Genomic DNA, 21,739 nt, shown 5'->3' with positions numbered 1-21,739 from the left:
GCACACACTTGAAAATACAATACATGCAATGTTATGCATCATAGTGATGCAACCTCCTTTCAGTTTCATACTGCATGTCAATTGAAATCCTTACTGAAATGCACACCTTCTCAAGATTGCGCTTGACTGGCGTGTCAGGCACTCAATTACAGCTGTTTTATCAAGACAATGTGTTCGTTTTGTAATATATAGTTCCGGTCTGGTGTGGCACCCCAGCTAACGCACAACGTTGCCACAATGTTGCCACAATGTTGCCACAACGTGGCGTGTTAGCAGGGACTGGCTGCGGCGCGCTGGTGTGTCCCGGGCTTTAGAGTAGAGAGACAGTTCAACTGTAAGTATGAACGGCAGAAACGGATATTGCCTTCCCTTTAAGTAGAGCGTCAGGGACAGCCTCCCTGGCTTACGGCCATACTAGCCTGAATACGCCCGATCTCGTCCGATCTCGGAAGCCAAGCAGGCTCGGGCCTGGTCAGTACTTGGATGGGAGACCGCCTGGGAATACCAGGTGCTGTAAGCTTTTGCATCTTTTACACACCAGAGGGCGACAAATCACGAGTTTTAACTTTGGATACACGCAATTTCATAATTATTTCAGATTTGACTTCCCCAAATACACAGGCATACAATAGATCTTGTTCTCCAACGTAAACGGTCCCTAGTAACTAGGGTACATTCGTACATAAATTGAGCATCATGGCTAGAAGTGACTAAATGTTGCCTAATCTTTCTCATCGAGAAATGACACAATTACAGCAACACAAAAAGGAACTCCACCGGACAAAGTTCAGTGCTCACAAGGAGCCTCATTCAACACACACGGTTCCATTCCCATTCATGCAAAGCACGAAAGTGTAAAACTTGGGAACATACTTGAGAGCAAAGATCACATTCAATCTCATTCAAGGCACGGATGTGAATGCAACGGGATGAAATTACTGAAATGATGCCTGCCCTCGAACTGTGATGATGGACTACCCGACTCGCCAATAATATTGGGTTCTGGTGTATTGAAATACAGGAGCTGCTGGATTTGTGTGTTTTCTTACCCCCTCACCATAGTTTGTCAAATGTTTAAACAACTGAACTTATATTCAAGGTTTGTTTCTCTTCATATGTTTTACTGGTTTACATTTGTCTCAGCAACCTGTTGAATGATTCTTCTGCTTTCAAAGCAAAATGACAACAGGATGAATGCACACACTTGAAAATACAATACATGCAATGTTATGCATCATAGTGATGCAACCTCCTTTCAGTTTCATACTGCATGTCATTTGAAATCCTTACTGAAATGCACACCTTCTCAAGATTGCGCTTGACTGGCGTGTCAGGCACTCAATTACTGCTGTTTTATCAAGAGAATGTGTTCGTTTTGTAATATATAGTTCCGGTCTGGTGTGGCACCCCAGCTAACGCACAACGTTGCCACAATGTTGCCACAACGTGGCGTGTTAGCAGGGACTGTCTGCGGCGCGCTGGTGTGTCCCGGGCTTTAGAGTAGAGAGACAGTTCAACTGTAAGTATGAACGGCAGAAACGGATATTGCCTTCCCTTTAAGTAGAGCGTCAGGGACAGCCTTCCTGGCTTACGGCAATACTAGCCTGAATACGCCCGATCTCGTCCGATCTTGGAAGCTAAGCAGGCTCGTTCCTGGTCAGTACTTGGATGGGAGACCGCCTGGGAATACCAGGTGCTGTAATCTTTTGCATCTTTTACACACCAGAGGGCGACAAATCACGAGTTTTAACTTTGGATACACGCAATTTCATCATTATTTCAGATTTGACTTCCCCAAATACACAGTCATACAATAGATCTTGTTCTCCAACGTAAACGGTCCCTAGTAACTAGGGTACATTCGTAAATAAATTGAGCATCATGGCTAGAAGTGACTAAATGTTGCCTAATCTTTCTCATCGAGAAATGACACAATTACAGCAACACAAAAAGGAACTCCACTGGACAATGTTCAGTGCTCACAAGGAGCCTCATTCAACACACACGGTTCCATTCCCATTCATGCAAAGCACGAAAGTGTAAAACTTGGGAACATACTTGAGAGCAAAGATCACATTCAATCTCATTCAAGGCACGGATGTGAATGCAACGGGATGAAATTACTGAAATGATGCCTGCCCTCGAACTGTGATGATGGACTACCCGACTCGCCAATAATATTGGGTTCTGGTGTATTGAAATACAGGAGCTGCTGGATTTGTGTGTTTTCTTACCCCCTCACCATAGTTTGTCAAATGTTTAAACAACTGAACTTATATTCAAGGTTTGTTTCTCTTCATATGTTTTACTGGTTTACATTTGTCTCAGCAACCTGTTGAATGATTCTTCTGCTTTCAAAACAAAATGACAACAGGATGAATGCACACACTTGAAAATACAATACATGCAATGTTATGCATCATAGTGATGCAACCTCCTTTCAGTTTCATACTGCATGTCAATTGAAATCCTTACTGAAATGCACACCTTCTCAAAATTGCGCTTGACTGGCGTGTCAGGCACTCAATTACAGCTGTTTTATCAAGACAATGTGTTCGTTTTGTAATACATAGTTCCGGTCTGGTGTGGCACCCCAGCTAACGCACAACGTTGCCACAATGTTGCCACAACGTGACGTGTTAGCAGGGACTGTCTGCGGCGCGCTGGTGTGTCCCGGGCTTTAGAGTAGAGAGACAGTTCAACTGTAAGTATGAACGGCAGAAACGGATATTGCCTTCCCTTTAAGTAGAGCGTCAGGGACAGCCTCCCTGGCTTACGGCCATACTAGCCTGAATACGCCCGATCTCGTCCGATCTCGGAAGCCAAGCAGGCTCGGGCCTGGTCAGTACTTGGATGGGAGACCGCCTGGGAATACCAGGTGCTGTAAGCTTTTGCATCTTTTACACACCAGAGGGCGACAAATCACGAGTTTTAACTTTGGATACACGCAATTTCATCATTATTTCAGATTTGACTTCCCCAAATACACAGGCATACAATAGATCTTGTTCTCCAACGTAAACGGTCCCTAGTAACTAGGGTACATTCGTAAATAAATTGAGCATCATGGCTAGAAGTGACTAAATGTTGCCTAATCTTTCTCATCGAGAAATGACACAATTACAGCAACACAAAAAGGAACTCCACCGGACAAAGTTCAGTGCTCACAAGGAGCCTCATTCAACACACACGGTTCCATTCCCATTCATGCAAAGCACGAAAGTGTAAAACTTGGGAACATACTTGAGAGCAAAGATCACATTCAATCTCATTCAAGGCACGGATGTGAATGCAACGGGATGAAATTACTGAAATGATGCCTGCCCTCGAACTGTGATGATGGACTACCCGACTCGCCAATAATATTGGGTTCTGGTGTATTGAAATACAGGAGCTGCTGAATTTGTGTGTTTTCTTACCCCCTCACCATAGTTTGTCAAATGTTTAAACAACTGAACTTATATTCAAGGTTTGTTTCTCTTCATATGTTTTACTGGTTTACATTTGTCTCAGCAACCTGTTGAATGATTCTTCTGCTTTCAAAACAAAATGACAACAGGATGAATGCACACACTTGAAAATACAATACATGCAATGTTATGCATCATAGTGATGCAACCTCCTTTCAGTTTCATACTGCATGTCAATTGAAATCCTTTCTGAAATGCACACCTTCTCAAGATTGCGCTTGACTGGCGTGTCAGGCACTCAATTACAGCTGTTTTATCAAGACAATGTGTTCGTTTTGTAAAATATAGTTCCGGTCTGGTGTGGCACCCCAGCTAACGCACAACGTTGCCACAACGTTTCGTGTTAGCAGGGACTGTCTGCGGCGCGCTGGTGTGTCCCGGACTTTAGAGTAGAGAGACAGTTCAACTGCAAGTATGAGCGGCAGAAACGGATATTGCCTTCCCTTTAAGTAGAGCGTCAGGGATAGCCTCCCTGGCTTACGGCCATACTAGCCTGAATACGCCCGATCTCGTCCGATCTCGGAAGCTAAGCAGGCTTGGGCCTGATCAGTACTTGGATGGGAGACCGCCTGGGAATACCAGGTGCTGTAAGCTTTTGCATCTTTTACACACCAGAGGGCGACAAATCACGAGTTTTAACTTTGGATACACGCAATTTCATCATTATTTCAGATTTGACTTCCCCAAATACACAGGCATACAATAGATCTTGTTCTCCAACGTAAACGGTCCCTAGTAACTAGGGTACATTCGTAAATAAATTGAGCATCATGGCTAGAATTGACTAAATGTTGCCTAATCTTTCTCATCAAGAAATGACACAATTACAGCAACACAAAAAGGAACTCCACTGGTCAAAGTTCAGTGCTCACAAGGAGCCTCATTCAACACACACGGTTCCATTCCCATTCATGCAAAGCACGAAAGTGTAAAACTTGGGAACATACTTGAGAGCAAAGATCACATTCAATCTCATTCAAGGCACGGATGTGAATGCAACGGGATGAAATTACTGAAATGATGCCTGCCCTCGAACTGTGATGATGGACTACCCGACTCGCCAATAATATTGGGTTCTGGTGTATTGAAATACAGGAGCTGCTGGATTTGTGTGTTTTCTTACCCCCTCACCATAGTTTGTCAAATGTTTAAACAACTGAACTTATATTCAAGGTTTGTTTCTCTTCATATGTTTTACTGGTTTATATTTGTCTCAGCAACCTGTTGAATGATTCGTCTGCTTTCAAAACAAAATAACAACAGGATGAATGCACACACTTGAAAATACAATACATGCAATGTTATGCATCATAGTGATGCAACCTCCTTTCAGTTTCACACTGCATGTCAATTGAAATCCTTACTGAAATGCACACGTTCTCAAGATTGCGCTTGACTGGCGTGTCAGGCACTCAATTACAGCTGTATTATCAAGACAATGTGTTCGTTTTGTAAAATATAGTTCCGGTCTGGTGTGGCACCCCAGCTAACGCACAACGTTGCCACAACGTGGCATGTTAGCAGGGACTGTCTGCGGCGCGCTGGTGTGTCCCGGGCTTTAGAGTAGAGAGATAGTTCAACTGTAAGTATGAACGGCAGAAACGGATATTGCCTTCCCTTTAAGTAGAGCGTCAGGGACAGCCTCCCTGGCTTACGGCCATACTAGCCTGAATACGCCCGATCTCGTCCGATCTCGGAAGCTAAGCAGGCTCGGGCCTGGTCAGTACTTGAATGGGAGACCGCCTGGGAATACCAGGTGCTGTAAGCTTTTGCACCTTTTACACAACAGAGGGCGACAAATCACGAGATTTAACTTTGGATACACGCAATTTCATCATTATTTCAGATTTTACTTCCCCAAATACACAGGCATACAATAGATCTTGTTCTCCAACGTCAACGGTCCCTAGTAACTAGTGTACATTCATAAATAAATTGAGCATCATGGCTAGAAGTGACTAAATGTTGCCTAATCTTTCTCATCAAGAAATGACAAAATTACAGCAACACAAAAAGGAACTCCACTGGACAAAGTTCAGTGCTCACAAGGAGCCTCATTCAACACACACGGTTCCATTCCCATTCATGCAAACCACGAAAGTGTAAAACTTGGGAATATACTTGAGAGTAAAGATCACATTCAATCTCATTCAAGGCACGGATGTGAATGCAACGGGATGAAATTACTGAAATGATGCCTGCCCTCGAACTGTGATGATGGACTACCCGACTCGCCAATAAAATTGGGTTCTGGTGTATTGAAATACAGAAGCTGCTGGTTGTGTGTTTTCTTACCCCCTCACCATAGTTTGTCAAATGTTTAAACAACTGAACTTATATTCAAGGTTTGTTTCTCTTCATATGTTTTACTGGTTTACAATTGTCTCAGCAACCTGTTGAATGATTCTTCTGCTTTTTAAACAAAATGACAACAGGATGAATGCACACACTTGAAAATACAATACATGCAATGTTATGCATCATAGTGATGCAACCTCCTTTCAGTTTCATACTGCATGTCAATTGAAATCCTTACTGAAATGCACACCTTCTCAAGATTGCGCTTGACTGGCGTGTCAGGCACTCAATTACAGCTGTTTTATCAAGACAATGTGTTCGTTTTGTAAAATATAGTTCCGGTCTGGTGTGGCACCCCAGCTAACGCACAATGTTGCCACAACGTGGCATGTTAGCAGGGACTGTCTGCGGCGCGCTGGTGTGTCCCGGACTTTAGAGTAGAGAGACAGTTCAACTGCAAGTATGAGCGGCAGAAACGGATATTGCCTTCCCTTTAAGTAGTGCGTCAGGGACAGCCTCCCTGGCTTACGGCCATACTAGCCTGAATACGTCCGATCTCGGAAGCTAAGCAGGCTCGGGCCTGGTCAGTACTTGGATGGGAGACCACCTGGGAATACCAGGTGCTGTAAGCTTTTGCATCTTTTACACACCAGAGGGCGACAAATCACGAGTTTTAACTTTGGATACACGCAATTTCATCATTATTTCAGATTTGACTTCCCCAAATACACAGGCATACAATAGATCTTGTTCTCCAACGTAAACGGTCCCTAGTAAACAGCGTACATTCGTAAATAAATTGAGCATCATGGCTAGAAGTGACTAAATGTTGCCTAATCTTTCTCATCAAGAAATGACACAATTACAGCAACACAAAAAGGAACTCCACCGGACAAAGTTCAGTGCTCACAAGGAGCATCATTCAACACACACGGTTCCATTCCCATTCATGCAAAGCACGAAAGTGTAAAACTTGGGTACATACTTGAGAACAAAGATCACATTCAATCTCATTCAAGGCACGGATGTGAATGCAATGGGATGAAATTACTGAAATGATGCCTGCCCTCGAACTGTGATGATGGACTACCCGACTCGCCAATAATATTGGCTTCTGGTGTATTGAAATACAGGAGCTGCTGGATTTGTGTGTTTTTTTACCCCCTCACCATAGTTTGTCAAATGTTTAAACAACTGAACTTATATTCAAGGTTTGTTTCTCTTCATATGTTTTACTGATTTACATTTGTCTCAGCAACCTGTTGAATGATTCTTCTGCTTTCAAAACAAAATGACAACAGGATGAATGCACACACTTGAAAATACAATACATGCAATGTTATGCATCATAGTGATGCAACCTCCTTTCAGTTTCATACTGCATGTCAATTGAAATCCTTACTGAAATGCACACCTTCTCAAGATTGCGCTTGACTGGCGTGTCAGGCACTCAATTACAGCTGTTTTATCAAGACAATGTGTTCGTTTTGTAAAATATAGTTCCGGTCTGGTGTGGCACCCCAGCTAACGCACAACGTTGCCACAACGTTGCGTGTTAGCAGGGACTGTCTGCGGCGCGCTGGTGTGTCCCGGGCTTTAGAGTAGAGAGACAGTTCAACTGTAAGTATGAACGGCAGAAACGGATATTGCCTTCCCTTTAAGTAGAGCGTCAGGGACAGCCTCCATGGCTTATGGCCATACTAGCCTGAATACGCCCGATCTCGTCCGTTCTCGGAAACTAAGCAGGCTCGGGCCTGGTCAGTACTTGGATGGGACACTGCCTGGGAATACCAGGTGCTGTAAGCTTTTGCCCCTTTTACACAACAGAGGGCGACAAATCACGAGTTTTAACTTTGGATACACGCAATTTCATCATTATTTCAGATTTGACTTCCCCAAATACACAGGCATACAATAGATCTTGTTCTCCAACGTAAACGGTCCCTATTAACTAGGGTACATTCGTAAATAAATTGAGCATCATGGCTAGAAGTGACTAAATGTTGCCTAATCTTTCTCATCGAGAAATGACACAATTACAGCAACACAAAAAGGAACTCCACCGGACAAAGTTCAGTGCTCACAAGGAGCCTCATTCAACACACACGGTTCCATTCCCATTCATGCAAAGCACGAAAGTGTAAAACTTGGGAACATACTTGAGAGCAAAGATCACATTCAATCTCATTCAAGGCACGGATGTGAATGCAACGGGATGAAATTACTGAAATGATGCCTGCCCTCGAACTGTGATGATGGACTACCCGACTCGCCAATAATATTGGGTTCTGGTGTATTGAAATACAGGAGCTGCTGGATTTGTGTGTTTTCTTACCCCCTCACTATAGTTTGTCAAATGTTTAAACAACTGAACTTATATTCAAGGTTTGTTTCTCTTCATATGTTTTACTGGTTTACATTTGTCTCAGCAACCTGTTGAATGATTCCTCTGCTTTCAAAACAAAATGACAACAGGATGAATGCACACACTTGAAAATACAATACATGCAATGTTATGCATCATAGTGATGCAACCTCCTTTCAGTTTCATACTGCATATCAATTGAAATCCTTACTGAAATGCACACCTTCTCAAGATTGCGCTTGACTGGCGTGTCAGGCACTCAATTACAGCTGTATTATCAAGACAATGTGTTCGTTTTGTAAAATATAGTTCCGGTCTGGTGTGGCACCCCAGCTAACGCACAACGTTGCCACAACGTTGCCACAACGTGGCGTGTTAGCAGGGACTGTCTGCGGCGCGCTGGTGTGTCCCGGACTTTAGAGTAGAGAGACAGTTCAACTGCAAGTATGAGCGGCAGAAACGGATATTGCCTTCCCTTTAAGTAGAGCGTCAGGGACAGCCTCCCTGGCTTACGGCCATACTAGCCTGAATACGCCCGATCTCGTCCGATCTCGGAAGCCAAGCAGGCTCGGGTCTGGTCAGTACTTGGATGGGAGACCGCCTGGGAATACCAGGTGCTGTAAGCTTCTGCACCTTTTACACACCAGAGGGCGACAAATCACGAGTTTTAACTTTGGATACACACAATTTCATCATTATTTCAGATTTTACTTCCCCAAATACACAGGCATACAATAGATCTTGTTCTCCAACGTAAACGGTCCCTAGTAACTAGGGTACATTCGTAAATTAATTGAGCATCATGGCTAGAAGTGACTCAATGTTGCCTAATCTTTCTCATCAAGAAATGACACAATTACAGCAACACAAAAAGGAACTCCACCGCACAAAGTTCAGTGCTCACAAGGAGACTCATTCAACACACACGGTTCCATTCCCATTCATGCAAAGCACGAAAGTGTAAAACTTGGGAACATACTTGAGAGCAAAGATCACATTCAATCTCATTCAAGGCACGGATGTGAATGCAACGGGATGAAATTACTGAAATGATGCCTGCCCTCGAACTGTGATGATGGACTACCCGACTCGCCAATAATATTGGGTTCTGGTGTATTGAAATACAGGAGCTGCTGGATTTGTGTGTTTTCTTACTCCCTCACCATAGTTTGTCAAATGTTTAAACAACTGAACTTATATTCAAGGTTTGTTTCTCTTCATATATTTTACTGGTTTACATTTGTCTCAGCAACCTGTTGAATGATTCTTCTGCTTTCAAAACAAAATGACAACAGGATGAATGCACACACTTGAAAATACAATACATGCAATGTTATGCATCATAGTGATGCAACCTCCTTTCAGTTTCATACTGCATGTCAATTGAAATCCTTACTGAAATGCACACCTTCTCAAGATTGCGCTTGACTGGCGTGTCAGGCACTCAATTACAGCTGTTTTATCAAGACAATGTGTTCGTTTTGTAAAATATAGTTCCGGTCTGCAGTGGCACCCCAGCTAACGCACAACGTTGCCACAACGTGGCGTGTTGGCAGGGACTGTCTGCGGCGCGCTGGTGTGGCCCGGGCTTTAGAGTAGAGAGACAGTTCAACTGTAAGTATGAACGGCAGAAACGGATATTGCCTTCCCTTTAAGTAGAGCGTCAGGGACAGCCTCCCTGGCTTACGGCCATACTAGCCTGAATACGCCCGATCTCGTCCGATCTTGGAAGCCAAGCAGGCTCAGGCCTGGTCGGTACTTGGATGGTTGACCGCCTGAGAATACCAGGTGCTGTAAGCTTTTGCACCTTTTACACACCAGAGGGCGACAAATCACGAGTTTTAACTTTGGATACACGCAATTTCATCATTATTTCAGATTTTACTTCCCCAAATACACAGGCATACAATAGATCTTCTTCTCCAACGTAAACGGTCCCTAGTAACTAGGGTACATTCGTCAATAAATTGAGCATCATGGCTAGAAGTGACTAAATGTTGCCTAATCTTTCTCATCAAGAAATGACACAATTACAGCAACACAAAAAGGAACTCCACCGGACAAAGTTCAGTGCTCACAAGGAGCATCATTCAACACACACGGTTCCATTCCCATTCATGCAAAGCACGAAAGTGTAAAACTTGGGAACATACTTGAGAGCAAAGATCACATTCAATCTCATTCAAGGCACGGATGTGAATGCAACGGGATGAAATTACTGAAATGATGCCTGCCCTCGAACTGTGATGATGGACTACCCGACTTGCCAATAATATTGGGTTCTGGTGTATTGAAATACAGGAGCTGCTGGATTTGTATGTTTTCTTACCCCCTCACCATAGTTTGTCAAATGTTTAAACAACTGAACTTATATTCAAGGTTTGTTTCTCTTCATATGTTTTACTGGTTTACATTTGTCTCAGCAACCTGTTGAATGATTCTTCTGCTTTCAAAACAAAATGACAACAGGATGAATGCACACACTTGAAAATACAATACATGCAATGTTATGCATCATAGTGATGCAACCTCCCTTCAGTTTCATACTGCATGTCAATTGAAATCCTTACTGAAATGCACACCTTCTCAAGATTGCGCTTGACTGGCGTGTCAGGCACTCAATTACAGCTGTTTTATCAAGACAATGTGTTCGTTTTGTAAAATATAGTTCCGGTCTGGTGTGGCACCCCAGCTAACGCACAACGTTGCCACAACGTGGCGTGTTAGCAGGGACTGTCTGCGGCGCGCTGGTGTGTCCTGGGCTTTAGAGTAGAGAGACAGTTCAACTGTAAGTATGAACGGCAGAAACGGATATTGCCTTCCCTTTAAGTAGAGCGTCGTGGACAGCCTACCTGGCTTACGGCCATACTAGCCTGAATACGCCCGATCTCGTCCGATCTCGGAAGCCAAGCAGGCTCGGGCCTGGTCAGTACTTGGATGGGAGACCGCCTGGGAATACCAGGTGCTGTAAGCTTTTGCACCTTTTACACACCAGAGGGCGACAAATCACGAGTTTTAACTTTGGATACACACAATTTCATCGTTATTTCAGATTTTACTTCCCCAAATACACAGGCATACAATAGATCTTGTTCTCCAACGTAAACGGTCCCTAGTAACTAGGGTACATTCGTAACTAAATTGAGCATCATGGCTAGAAGTGACTAAATGTTGCCTAATCTTTCTCATCAAGAAATGACACAATTACAGCAACACAAAAAGGAACTCCACCGGACAAAGTTCAGTGCTCACAAGGAGCCTCATTCAACACACACGGTTCCATTCCCATTCATGCAAAGCACGAAAGTGTAAAACTTGGGAACATACTTGAGAGCAAAGATCACATTCAATCTCATTCAAGGCACGGATGTGAATGCAACGGGATGAAATTACTGAAATGATGCCTGCCCTCGAACTGTGATGATGGACTACCCGACTCGCCAATAATATTGGGTTCTGGTGTATTGAAATACAGGAGCTGCTGGATTTGTGTGTTTTCTTACCCCCTCACTATAGTTTGTCAAATGTTTAAACAACTGAACTTATATTCAAGGTTTGTTTCTCTTCATATGTTTTACTGGTTTACATTTGTCTCAGCAACCTGTTGAATGATTCCTCTGCTTTCAAAACAAAATGACAACAGGATGAATGCACACACTTGAAAATACAATACATGCAATGTTATGCATCATAGTGATGCAACCTCCTTTCAGTTTCATACTGCATATCAATTGAAATCCTTACTGAAATGCACACCTTCTCAAGATTGCGCTTGACTGGCGTGTCAGGCACTCAATTACAGCTGTATTATCAAGACAATGTGTTCGTTTTGTAAAATATAGTTCCGGTCTGGTGTGGCACCCCAGCTAACGCACAACGTTGCCACAACGTTGCCACAACGTGGCGTGTTAGCAGGGACTGTCTGCGGCGCGCTGGTGTGTCCCGGACTTTAGAGTAGAGAGACAGTTCAACTGCAAGTATGAGCGGCAGAAACGGATATTGCCTTCCCTTTAAGTAGAGCGTCAGGGACAGCCTCCCTGGCTTACGGCCATACTAGCCTGAATACGCCCGATCTCGTCCGATCTCGGAAGCCAAGCAGGCTCGGGTCTGGTCAGTACTTGGATGGGAGACCGCCTGGGAATACCAGGTGCTGTAAGCTTCTGCACCTTTTACACACCAGAGGGCGACAAATCACGAGTTTTAACTTTGGATACACACAATTTCATCATTATTTCAGATTTTACTTCCCCAAATACACAGGCATACAATAGATCTTGTTCTCCAACGTAAACGGTCCCTAGTAACTAGGGTACATTCGTAAATTAATTGAGCATCATGGCTAGAAGTGACTCAATGTTGCCTAATCTTTCTCATCAAGAAATGACACAATTACAGCAACACAAAAAGGAACTCCACCGCACAAAGTTCAGTGCTCACAAGGAGACTCATTCAACACACACGGTTCCATTCCCATTCATGCAAAGCACGAAAGTGTAAAACTTGGGAACATACTTGAGAGCAAAGATCACATTCAATCTCATTCAAGGCACGGATGTGAATGCAACGGGATGAAATTACTGAAATGATGCCTGCCCTCGAACTGTGATGATGGACTACCCGACTCGCCAATAATATTGGGTTCTGGTGTATTGAAATACAGGAGCTGCTGGATTTGTGTGTTTTCTTACTCCCTCACCATAGTTTGTCAAATGTTTAAACAACTGAACTTATATTCAAGGTTTGTTTCTCTTCATATATTTTACTGGTTTACATTTGTCTCAGCAACCTGTTGAATGATTCTTCTGCTTTCAAAACAAAATGACAACAGGATGAATGCACACACTTGAAAATACAATACATGCAATGTTATGCATCATAGTGATGCAACCTCCTTTCAGTTTCATACTGCATGTCAATTGAAATCCTTACTGAAATGCACACCTTCTCAAGATTGCGCTTGACTGGCGTGTCAGGCACTCAATTACAGCTGTTTTATCAAGACAATGTGTTCGTTTTGTAAAATATAGTTCCGGTCTGCAGTGGCACCCCAGCTAACGCACAACGTTGCCACAACGTGGCGTGTTGGCAGGGACTGTCTGCGGCGCGCTGGTGTGGCCCGGGCTTTAGAGTAGAGAGACAGTTCAACTGTAAGTATGAACGGCAGAAACGGATATTGCCTTCCCTTTAAGTAGAGCGTCAGGGACAGCCTCCCTGGCTTACGGCCATACTAGCCTGAATACGCCCGATCTCGTCCGATCTTGGAAGCCAAGCAGGCTCAGGCCTGGTCGGTACTTGGATGGTTGACCGCCTGAGAATACCAGGTGCTGTAAGCTTTTGCACCTTTTACACACCAGAGGGCGACAAATCACGAGTTTTAACTTTGGATACACGCAATTTCATCATTATTTCAGATTTTACTTCCCCAAATACACAGGCATACAATAGATCTTCTTCTCCAACGTAAACGGTCCCTAGTAACTAGGGTACATTCGTCAATAAATTGAGCATCATGGCTAGAAGTGACTAAATGTTGCCTAATCTTTCTCATCAAGAAATGACACAATTACAGCAACACAAAAAGGAACTCCACCGGACAAAGTTCAGTGCTCACAAGGAGCATCATTCAACACACACGGTTCCATTCCCATTCATGCAAAGCACGAAAGTGTAAAACTTGGGAACATACTTGAGAGCAAAGATCACATTCAATCTCATTCAAGGCACGGATGTGAATGCAACGGGATGAAATTACTGAAATGATGCCTGCCCTCGAACTGTGATGATGGACTACCCGACTTGCCAATAATATTGGGTTCTGGTGTATTGAAATACAGGAGCTGCTGGATTTGTATGTTTTCTTACCCCCTCACCATAGTTTGTCAAATGTTTAAACAACTGAACTTATATTCAAGGTTTGTTTCTCTTCATATGTTTTACTGGTTTACATTTGTCTCAGCAACCTGTTGAATGATTCTTCTGCTTTCAAAACAAAATGACAACAGGATGAATGCACACACTTGAAAATACAATACATGCAATGTTATGCATCATAGTGATGCAACCTCCCTTCAGTTTCATACTGCATGTCAATTGAAATCCTTACTGAAATGCACACCTTCTCAAGATTGCGCTTGACTGGCGTGTCAGGCACTCAATTACAGCTGTTTTATCAAGACAATGTGTTCGTTTTGTAAAATATAGTTCCGGTCTGGTGTGGCACCCCAGCTAACGCACAACGTTGCCACAACGTGGCGTGTTAGCAGGGACTGTCTGCGGCGCGCTGGTGTGTCCTGGGCTTTAGAGTAGAGAGACAGTTCAACTGTAAGTATGAACGGCAGAAACGGATATTGCCTTCCCTTTAAGTAGAGCGTCGTGGACAGCCTACCTGGCTTACGGCCATACTAGCCTGAATACGCCCGATCTCGTCCGATCTCGGAAGCCAAGCAGGCTCGGGCCTGGTCAGTACTTGGATGGGAGACCGCCTGGGAATACCAGGTGCTGTAAGCTTTTGCACCTTTTACACACCAGAGGGCGACAAATCACGAGTTTTAACTTTGGATACACACAATTTCATCGTTATTTCAGATTTTACTTCCCCAAATACACAGGCATACAATAGATCTTGTTCTCCAACGTAAACGGTCCCTAGTAACTAGGGTACATTCGTAACTAAATTGAGCATCATGGCTAGAAGTGACTAAATGTTGCCTAATCTTTCTCATCAAGAAATGACACAATTACAGCAACACAAAAAGGAACTCCACCGGACAAAGTTCAGTGCTCACAAGGAGCCTCATTCAACACACACGGTTCCATTCCCATTCATGCAAAGCACGAAAGTGTAAAACTTGGGAACATACTTGAGAGCAAAGATCACATTCAATCTCATTCAAGGCACGGATGTGAATGCAACGGGATGAAATTACTGAAATGATGCCTGCCCTCGAACTGTGATGATGGACTACCCGACTCGCCAATAATATTGGCTTCTGGTGTATTGAAATACAGGAGCTGCTGGATTTGTGTCATTTCTTACCCCCTCACCATAGTTTGTCAAATGTTTAAACAACTGAACTTATATTCAAGGTTTGTTTCTCTTCATATGTTTTACTGGTTTACATTTGTCTCAGCAACCTGTTGAATGATTCTTCTGCTTTCAAAACAAAATGACAACAGGATGAATGCACACACTTGAAAATACAATACATGCAATGTTATGCATCATAGTGATGCAACCTCCTTTCATTTTCATACTGCATGTCAATTGAAATCCTTACTGAAATGCACACCTTCTCAAGATTGCGCTTGACTGGCGTGTCAGGCACTCAATTACAGCTGTTTTATCAAGACAATGTGTTTTTTTTTGTAAAATATAGTTCCGGTCTGGTGTGGCACCCCAGCTAACGCACAACGTTGCCACAACGTGGCGTGTTAGCAGGGACTGTCTGCGGCGCGCTGGTGTGTCCCCGGCATGAGTGTAGAGAGACAGTTCAACTGTAAGTATGAGCGGCAGAAACGGATATTGCCTTCCCTTTAAGTAGAGCGTCAGGGACAGCCTCCCTGGCTTACTGCCATACTAGCCTGAATACGCCCGATCTTGTCCGATCTCGGAAGCTAAGCAGGCTCGGGCCTGGTCAGTACTTGGATGGGAGACCGCCTGGGAATACCAGGTGCTGTAAGCTTTTGCATCTTTTACACACCAGAGGGCGACAAATCACGAGTTTTAACTTTGGATACACGCAATTTCATCATTATTTCAGATTTGACTTCCCCAAATACACAGGCATACAATAGATCTTGTTCTCCAACGTAAACGGTCCCTAGTAACTAGGGTACATTCGTAAATAAATTGAGCATCATGGCTAGAAGTGACTAAATGTTGCCTAATCTTTCTCATCGAGAAATGACACAATTACAGCAACACAAAAAGGAACTCCACCGGACAAAGTTCAGTGCTCACAAGGAGCCTCATTCAAAACACACGGTTCCATTCCCATTCATGCAAAGCACGAAAGTGTAAAACTTGGGAACATACTTGAGAGCAAAGATCACATTCAATCTCATTCAAGGCACGGATGTGAATGCAACGGGATGAAATTACTGAAATGATGCCTGCCCTCGAACTGTGATGATGGACTACCCGACTCGCCAATAATATTGGGTTCTGGTGTATTGAAATACAGGAGCTGCTGGATTTGTGTGTTTTCTTACCCCCTCACCATAGTTTGTCAAATGTTTAAACAACTGAACTTATATTCAAGGTTTGTTTCTCTTCATATGTTTTACTGGTTTACATTTGTCTCAGCAACCTGTTGAATGATTCTTCTGCTTTCAAAACAAAATGACAACAGGATGAATGCACACACTTGAAAATACAATACATGCAATGTTATGCATCATAGTGATGCAACCTCCTTTCAGTTTCATACTGCATGTCAATTGAAATCCTTACTGAAATGCACACCTTCTCAAGATTGCGCTTGACTGGCGTGTCAGGCACTCAATTACAGCTGTTTTATCAAGACAATGTGTTCGTTTTGTAATATATAGTTCCGGTCTGGTGTGGCACCCCAGCTAACGCACAACGTTGCCACAACGCTGCCACAACGTGGCGTGTTAGCAGGGACTGTCTGCGGCGCGCTGGTGTGTCCCGGGCTTTAGAGTAGAGAGACAGTTCAACTGTAAGTATGAACGGCAGAAACGGATATTGCCTTCCCTTTAAGTAGAGCGTCAGGGACAGTCTCCCTGGCTTACGGCCATACTAGCCTGAATACGCCCGATCTCGTCTGATCTCGGAAGCTAAGCAGGCTCGGGCCTGGTCAGTACTTGGATGGGAGACCGCCTGGGAATACCAGGTGCTGTAAGCTTTTGCATCTTTTACACACCAGAGGGCGACAAATCACGAGTTTTAACTTTGGATACACGCAATTTCATCATTATTTCAGATTTGACTTCCCCAAATACTCAGGCATACAATAGATCTTGTTCTCCAATGTAAACGGTCCCTAGTAACTAGGGTACATTCGTAAATAAATTGAGCATCATGGCTAGAAGTGACTAAATGTTGCCTAATCTTTCTCATCGAGAAATGACACAATTACAGCAACACAAAAAGGAACTCCACCGGACAAAATTCAGTGCTCACAAGGAGCCTCATTCAACACACACGGTTCCATTCCCATTCATGCAAAGCACGAAAGTGTAAAACTTGGGAACATACTTGAGAGCAAAGATCACATTCAATCTCATTCAAGGCACGGATGTGAATGCAACGGGATGAAATTACTGAAATGATGCCTGCCCTCGAACTGTGATGATGGACTACCCGACTCGCCAATAATATTGGGTTCTGGTGTATTGAAATACAGGAGCTGCTGGATTTGTGTGTTTTCTTACCCCCTCACCATAGTTTGTCAAATGTTTAAACAACTGAACTTATATTCGAGGTTTGTTTCTCTTCATATGTTTTACTGGTTTACATTTGTCTCAGCAACCTGTTGAATGATTCTTCTGCTTTCAAAACAAAATGACAACAGGATGAATGCACACACTTGTAAATACAATACATGCAATGTTATGCATCATAGTGATGCAACCTCCTTTCAGTTTCATACTGCATGTCAATTGAAATCCTTACTGAAATGCACACCTTCTCAAGATTGCGCTTGACTGGCGTGTCAGGCACTCAATTACAGCTGTTTTATCAAGACAATGTGTTCGTTTTGTAATATATAGTTCCGGTCTGGTGTGGCACCCCAGCTAACGCACAACGTTGCCACAATGTTGCCACAACGTGGCGTGTTAGCAGGGACTGTCTGCGGCGCGCTGGTGTGTCCCGGGCTTTAGAGTAGAGAGACAGTTCAACTGTAAGTATGAACGGCAGAAACGGATATTGCCTTCCCTTTAAGTAGAGCGTCAGGGACAGCATTCCTGGCTTACGGCCATACTAGCCTGAATACGCCCGATCTCGGAAGCTAAGCAGGCTCGGGCCTGGTCAGTACTTGGATGGGAGACCGCCTGGGAATACCAGGTGCTGTAAGCTTTTGCATCTTTTACACACCAGAGGGCGACAAATCACGAGTTTTAACTTTGGATACACGCAATTTCATCATTATTTCAGATTTGACTTCCCCAAATACACAGGCATACAATAGATCTTGTTCTCCAACGTAAACGGTCCCTAGTAACTAGGGTACATTCGTAAATAAATTGAGCATCATGGCTAGAAGTGACTAAATGTTGCCTAATCTTTCTCATCGAGAAATGACACAATTACAGCAACACAAAAAGGAACTCCACCGGACAAAGTTCAGTGCTCACAAGGAGCCTCATTCAACACACACGGTTCCATTCCCATTCATGCAAAGCACGAAAGTGTAAAACTTGGGAACATACTTGAGAGCAAAGATCACATTCAATCTCATTCAAGGCACGGATGTGAATGCAACGGGATGAAATTACTGAAATGATGCCTGCCCTCGAACTGTGATGTTGGACTACCCGACTCGCCAATAATATTGGGTTCTGGTGTATTGAAATACAGGAGCAGCTGGATTTGTGTGTTTTCTTACCCCCTCACCATAGTTTGTCAAATGTTTAAACAACTGAACTTATATTCAAGGTTTGTTTCTCTTCATATGTTTTACTGGTTTACATTTGTCTCAGCAACCTGTTGAATGATTCTTCTGCTTTCAAAACAAAATGACAACAGGATGAATGCACACACTTGAAAATACAATACATGCAATGTTATGCATCATAGTGATGCAACCTCCTTTCAGTTTCATACTGCATGTCAATTGAAATCCTTACTGAAATGCACACCTTCTCAAGATTGCGCTTGACTGGCGTGTCAGGCACTCAATTACAGCTGTATTATCAAGACAATGTGTTCGTTTTGTAATATATAGTTCCGGTCTGGTGTGGCACCCCAGCTAACGCACAACGTTGCCACAACGTTTCGTGTTAGCAGGGACTGTCTGCGGCGCGCTGGTGTGTCCCGGGCTTTAGAGTAGAGAGACAGTTCAACTGTAAGTATGAACGGCAGAAACGGATATTGCCTTCCCTTTAAGTAGAGCGTCAGGGACAGCTTCACTGGCTTGCGGCCATACTAGCCTGAATACGCCCGATCTCGTCCGATCTCGGAAGCTAAGCAGGCTCGGGCCTGGTCAGTACTTGGGTTGGAGACCGCCTGGGAATACCAGGTGCTGTAAGCTTCTGCACCTTTTAATAAACCAGAGGGCGACAAATCACGAGTTTTAACTTTGGATACACACAATTTCATAATTATTTCAGATTTTACTTCCCCAAATACACAGGCATACAATAGATCTTGTTCTCCAACGTAAACGGTCCCTAGTAACTAGGGTACATTCGTCAATAAATTGAGCATCATGGCTAGAAGTGACTAAATGTTGCCTAATCTTTCTCATCAAGAAATGACACAATTACAGCAACAAAAAAGGAACTCCACCGCACAAAGTTCAGTGCTCACAAGGAGCATCATTCAACACACACGGTTCCATTCCCATTCATGCAAACCACGAAAGTGTAAAACTTGGGAACGTACTTGTGAGTAAAGATAACATTCAATCTCATTCAAGGCACGCATGTGAATGCAACGGGATGAAATTACTGAAATGATGCCTGCCCTCGAACTGTGATGATGGACTACCCGACTCGCCAATAATATTGGGATCTGGTGTATTGAAATACAGGAGCTGCTGGATTTGTGTGTTTTCTTACCCCCTCACCATAGTTTGTCAAATGTTTAAACAACTGAACTTATATTCAAGGTTTGTTTCTCTTCATATGTTTTACTGGTTTACATTTGTCTCAGCAACCTGTTGAATGATTCTTCTGCTTTCAAAACAAAATGACAACAGGATGAATGCACACACTTGAAAATACAATACATGCAATGTTATGCATCATAGTGATGCAACCTCCTTTCAGTTTCATACTGCATGTCAATTGAAATCCTTACTGAAATGCACACCTTCTCAAGATTGCGCTTGACTGGCGTGTCAGGCACTCAATTACAGCTGTTTTATCAAGACAATGTGTTCGTTTTGTAATATATAGTTCCGGTCTGGTGTGGCACCCCAGCTAACGCACAACGTTGCCACAATGTTGCCACAACGTGGCGTGTTAGCAGGGACTGTCTGCGGCGCGCTGGTGTGTCCCGGGCTTTAGAGTAGAGAGACAGTTCAACTGTAAGTATGAACGGCAGAAACGGATATTGCCTTCCCTTTAAGTAGAGCGTCAGGGACAGCCTCCCTGGCTTACAGCCATACTAGCCTGAATACGCCCGATCTCGTCCGATCTCGGAAGCCAAGCAGGCTCGGGCCTGGTCAGTACTTGGATGGTAGACCGCCTGGAAATACCAGGTGCTGTAAGCTTTTGCACCTTTTACACACCAGAGGGCGACAAATCACGAGTTTTAACTTTTGATACACACAATTTCATCATTATTTCAGATTTGACTTCCCCAAATACACAGGCATACAATAGATCTTGTTCTCCAACGTAAACGGTCCCTAGTAACTAGGGTACATTCGTAAATAAATTGAGCATCATGGCTAGAAGTGACTAAATGTTGCCTAATCTTTCTCATCGAGAAATGACACAATTACAGCAACACAAAAAGGAACTCCACCGGACAAAGTTCAGTGCTCACAAGGAGCCTCATTCAACACACACGGTTCCATTCCCATTCATGCAAAGCACGAAAGTGTAAAACTTGGGAACATACTTGAGAGCAAAGATCACATTCAATCTCATTCAAGGCACGGATGTGAATGCAACGGGATGAAATTACTGAAATAATGCCTGCCCTCGAACTGTGATGATGGACTACCCGACTCGCCAATAATATTGGGTTCCGGTGTATTGAACTACAGGAGCTGCTGGATTTGTGTGTTTTCTTACCCCCTCACCATAGTTTGTCAAATGTTTAAACAACTGAACTTATATTCAAGGTTTGTTTCTCTTCATATGTTTTACTGGTTTACATTTGTCTCAGCAACCTGTTGAATGATTCTTGTGCTTTCAAAACAAAATGACAACAGGATGAATGCACACACTTGAAAATACAATACATGCAATGTTATGCATCATAGTGATGCAACCTCCTTTCAGTTTCATACTGCATGTCAATTGAAATCCTTACTGAAATGCACACCATCTCAAGATTGCGCTTGACTGGCAAGTCAGGCACTCAATTACAGCTGTTTTATCAAGACAATGTGTTCGTTTTGTAAAATATAGTTCCGGTCTGGTGTGGCACCCCAGCTAACCCACAACGTTGCCACAACATGGCGTGTTAGCAGGGACTGTCTGCGGCGCGCTGCTGTGTCCCGGGCTTTAGAGTAGAGAGACAGTTCAACTGTAAGTATGAACGGCAGAAACGGATATTGCCTTCCCTTTAAGTAGAGCATCAGGGACAGCCTCCCTGGCTTACGGCCATACTAGCCTGAATACGCCCGATCTCGTCCGATCTCGGAAGCCAAGCAGGCTCGGGCCTGGTCGGTACTTGGATGGGAGACCGCCTGGGAATACCAGGTGCTGTAAGCTTTTGCACCTTTTACACACCAGAGGGCGACAA

General features: G+C 43.6%; 16 non-coding genes and 3 pseudogenes across 16 annotated transcripts; all 19 read left to right on the top strand.

Annotated features, from left to right (window-relative positions):
• Nucleotides 1-401: 401 nt before the first annotated feature.
• LOC136722727 (5S ribosomal RNA) lies at nucleotides 402-520 on the top strand. The gene has a single exon (XR_010806413.1). It is a non-coding gene; the product is annotated as a 5S ribosomal RNA (ribosomal RNA).
• A 1,066-nt stretch (nucleotides 521-1,586) lies between these two features.
• On the top strand, nucleotides 1,587-1,705 carry LOC136722818 (uncharacterized; annotated as a pseudogene).
• A 1,066-nt stretch (nucleotides 1,706-2,771) lies between these two features.
• Nucleotides 2,772-2,890, top strand: LOC136722726 (5S ribosomal RNA). The gene has a single exon (XR_010806412.1). It is a non-coding gene; the product is annotated as a 5S ribosomal RNA (ribosomal RNA).
• Nucleotides 2,891-3,945: 1,055 nt separating this feature from the next.
• LOC136722723 (5S ribosomal RNA) lies at nucleotides 3,946-4,064 on the top strand. The gene has a single exon (XR_010806409.1). It is a non-coding gene; the product is annotated as a 5S ribosomal RNA (ribosomal RNA).
• A 1,055-nt stretch (nucleotides 4,065-5,119) lies between these two features.
• LOC136722870 (5S ribosomal RNA) lies at nucleotides 5,120-5,238 on the top strand. The gene has a single exon (XR_010806533.1). It is a non-coding gene; the product is annotated as a 5S ribosomal RNA (ribosomal RNA).
• A 1,053-nt stretch (nucleotides 5,239-6,291) lies between these two features.
• LOC136722823 (uncharacterized) lies at nucleotides 6,292-6,400 on the top strand (annotated as a pseudogene).
• Nucleotides 6,401-7,455: 1,055 nt separating this feature from the next.
• On the top strand, nucleotides 7,456-7,574 carry LOC136722811 (5S ribosomal RNA). Its single transcript, XR_010806488.1, has one exon. It is a non-coding gene; the product is annotated as a 5S ribosomal RNA (ribosomal RNA).
• A 1,066-nt stretch (nucleotides 7,575-8,640) lies between these two features.
• On the top strand, nucleotides 8,641-8,759 carry LOC136722774 (5S ribosomal RNA). Its single transcript, XR_010806456.1, has one exon. It is a non-coding gene; the product is annotated as a 5S ribosomal RNA (ribosomal RNA).
• A 1,055-nt stretch (nucleotides 8,760-9,814) lies between these two features.
• On the top strand, nucleotides 9,815-9,933 carry LOC136722801 (5S ribosomal RNA). The gene has a single exon (XR_010806479.1). It is a non-coding gene; the product is annotated as a 5S ribosomal RNA (ribosomal RNA).
• A 1,055-nt stretch (nucleotides 9,934-10,988) lies between these two features.
• On the top strand, nucleotides 10,989-11,107 carry LOC136722725 (5S ribosomal RNA). The gene has a single exon (XR_010806411.1). It is a non-coding gene; the product is annotated as a 5S ribosomal RNA (ribosomal RNA).
• A 1,066-nt stretch (nucleotides 11,108-12,173) lies between these two features.
• On the top strand, nucleotides 12,174-12,292 carry LOC136722773 (5S ribosomal RNA). Its single transcript, XR_010806455.1, has one exon. It is a non-coding gene; the product is annotated as a 5S ribosomal RNA (ribosomal RNA).
• Nucleotides 12,293-13,347: 1,055 nt separating this feature from the next.
• LOC136722800 (5S ribosomal RNA) lies at nucleotides 13,348-13,466 on the top strand. The gene has a single exon (XR_010806478.1). It is a non-coding gene; the product is annotated as a 5S ribosomal RNA (ribosomal RNA).
• Nucleotides 13,467-14,521: 1,055 nt separating this feature from the next.
• Nucleotides 14,522-14,640, top strand: LOC136722724 (5S ribosomal RNA). Its single transcript, XR_010806410.1, has one exon. It is a non-coding gene; the product is annotated as a 5S ribosomal RNA (ribosomal RNA).
• A 1,056-nt stretch (nucleotides 14,641-15,696) lies between these two features.
• LOC136722782 (5S ribosomal RNA) lies at nucleotides 15,697-15,815 on the top strand. The gene has a single exon (XR_010806463.1). It is a non-coding gene; the product is annotated as a 5S ribosomal RNA (ribosomal RNA).
• A 1,066-nt stretch (nucleotides 15,816-16,881) lies between these two features.
• On the top strand, nucleotides 16,882-17,000 carry LOC136722863 (5S ribosomal RNA). Its single transcript, XR_010806527.1, has one exon. It is a non-coding gene; the product is annotated as a 5S ribosomal RNA (ribosomal RNA).
• A 1,066-nt stretch (nucleotides 17,001-18,066) lies between these two features.
• On the top strand, nucleotides 18,067-18,175 carry LOC136722815 (uncharacterized; annotated as a pseudogene).
• A 1,055-nt stretch (nucleotides 18,176-19,230) lies between these two features.
• Nucleotides 19,231-19,349, top strand: LOC136722787 (5S ribosomal RNA). Its single transcript, XR_010806468.1, has one exon. It is a non-coding gene; the product is annotated as a 5S ribosomal RNA (ribosomal RNA).
• Nucleotides 19,350-20,415: 1,066 nt separating this feature from the next.
• LOC136722793 (5S ribosomal RNA) lies at nucleotides 20,416-20,534 on the top strand. The gene has a single exon (XR_010806473.1). It is a non-coding gene; the product is annotated as a 5S ribosomal RNA (ribosomal RNA).
• A 1,055-nt stretch (nucleotides 20,535-21,589) lies between these two features.
• On the top strand, nucleotides 21,590-21,708 carry LOC136722761 (5S ribosomal RNA). Its single transcript, XR_010806444.1, has one exon. It is a non-coding gene; the product is annotated as a 5S ribosomal RNA (ribosomal RNA).
• Nucleotides 21,709-21,739: the final 31 nt, after the last annotated feature.

The sequence above is a fragment of the Amia ocellicauda genome, unplaced genomic scaffold (genome assembly GCF_036373705.1).
Source record: "Amia ocellicauda isolate fAmiCal2 unplaced genomic scaffold, fAmiCal2.hap1 HAP1_SCAFFOLD_146, whole genome shotgun sequence".
Lineage (NCBI taxonomy): Eukaryota > Metazoa > Chordata > Actinopteri > Amiiformes > Amiidae > Amia > Amia ocellicauda.
This window is presented reverse-complemented; position numbering and strand designations above follow the sequence as displayed.